The 2,145-nt window shown below is 37.1% G+C and overlaps 1 protein-coding gene across 2 annotated transcripts in view; it reads right to left on the bottom strand.

Moving 5' to 3' along the window:
* The window catches only part of KREMEN1 (kringle containing transmembrane protein 1), an 86,405-nt gene that overhangs the window by 23,712 nt on the left and 60,548 nt on the right, over window positions 1–2,145 (bottom strand). The window lies entirely within an intron of this gene.

The raw sequence follows: 2,145 nt of genomic DNA on the forward strand, positions 1-2,145 counted from the left end.
CATAAAATTATTTTCGTTGCTACTCTATAACTGTAATTTTGCTACTGTTATGAATCGTAATGTAAATATCTTTTTGTTTTCCGATGATCTTAGGCAACCCCTGTGAAAAGGTCATTCGACCCCCAAAGAGGTCCTGACCCACAGGTTGAGAACCGCTGCTTTAGAATCATCTATACACATGATCATGTTGTCCATTAATAAAGAAAATTTTGTTTCTTCCTTTCCAGCCTATGTGACTTTTATTTCTTTTTCTTACCTTATTTCATTGGCAAGGACCTCCAGTACAATGTTGAATAGAAGAGGTGATTATTGGCATCATTGTTCCTGATCTTAGGCAGAAAGCACTGAGCCTTTCACCAATTAATATAAATTTAGCTATAGGGTTTTTTGTAGATGCTCTTAATCAGGTTGAGGAAGTTCCTTTCTATTCCTAGTTTGTTGATGACATTTATCATCAGTGCATATTGTGTTTTCTCAAATGCTTTTACTATATTTTTATTTTGAAATAATTTCAAACCTACAGGAAAATTGCAAGAACAAAACAAAGAACTGCCCTATCGGTTTCACCTAGAGGCCTCCATTCAAGTTGGCAACTGCTTGAATTACCATATTTCCCCATGTATAAGATGCACCCTTTTTTGAAAAATTTGGGGTCTAAAAACTGGGTGCATCTTATACAGTGGTTGTATGAGTGCAAAAACAAGTGCGAAAAAAGCGGGAAGTACAAGTAAAAAAAAATCTACATCCACTGTATAAGACACACCCAATTTTTAGACCCCAAAATTTTCGAAAAAGGATGTGTCTTATACATGGGGAAATACAATATATCCCTTGTAGAAAAGGATCCAATCCAGGATCCCAGATATACTTAGTTGTCAGGTATCTTCAGTCTCCTTCAATCTGGAGTAGTTTGTTAGTCCTTCCTTGCTTTCTGTGACATTAGCATTTCTGAAGAATAAAGACCAGTCCTTTTGTAGAATGTCCCCCATTTCAGGTTTGCCTCATGTTTCCTCATGATTAGATTCATATTATGCATTTTGGGTAGAAATGTGACCAAAATCATGTTATACTCTTGCCAGTTCAGGTAGGATACAATGTCTAGTTGTCCCATCAATGTGATATTAACTTTGATATTTGAGTAAGGTAGTATATGCCAGTTTTTTCCACTGTAGAATTACTTGTTTTCCCTTTACAGTGTTTTGTGAGATCTTTGAGGCTATATAAATATCCTGTTCCTCATGCAACTTTCACCCACTAGGAGATGAGGATGTGGAATATTTACATACCTTGATATTTGTTCTCCGAATCAGTTATTACTATGATGGTTGCCAAATGGAGAGCTTTCTAATTCCATTATTTCTTCTACATTTATTAGTTGGCATTCTCCTGTAAGGAAATGCCTTTCTTCTCCTCATTTATTTATTTACTTATTTATATCTGTGTGGATTTGTGGATTCTTATTTTATTCAATGGAATATATTTACTACTATCATTATTTGTTTTGAAGCTCAAAATATGTTAGATTTGGCCAGTGGGAGCCCCTTCAAGCTGGTTCCTGTGTCCTTTTGACAAGTCCCTGTCATTCCTTACTTTCTTGTACAAGACGTTTCAGAATCATCTTGTGCTTTCTCAGAACCAGGTCTAGAATCAGCGGTTTTCTCTAAGAAAGTTCTTTTTAATGGAGAACAGTATTTAGAAACCCAGATCTCAGTGCTAAGTGTGCTTTCTACTACTAGTGTGTTACTGTTCCCAAGCCCTCTCTTAGGGGACACAGCTAAGAAAGACTCTCTCTCTCTCTCTCACTCTCTTTTATATTTATTTCTATGTCTATCTCTATACATATCAAAAACCACGCACTATACTATCCCTGTCTAACACTTTAAGCTTCATTCCAGTTTTCCCTGGCTCCCTTCTCCAACAATGAGAAAGATGGCTTCTGTTATCCTCAATATATTATACACTCGATTCTTTGCAAGCAACCAATCACTTGGTCATGTTGGGCCAATTGCCTCGTTCAGCCACCTTTCTTGCACAGGCCCTGAACCCTGCCAGGCTATTCTTCTTGTTTGGGCTGATTAATGGCCTTTTGACTGAATTATTAAGGAAGGAAGGAAGGAAGGGAAGGAAGGAAGGAAGGAAGGAAGG

The sequence above is a fragment of the Hipposideros armiger genome, unplaced genomic scaffold, assembly GCF_001890085.2.
Source record: "Hipposideros armiger isolate ML-2016 unplaced genomic scaffold, ASM189008v1 scaffold_75, whole genome shotgun sequence".
Classification (NCBI taxonomy): Eukaryota; Metazoa; Chordata; class Mammalia; order Chiroptera; family Hipposideridae; genus Hipposideros; species Hipposideros armiger.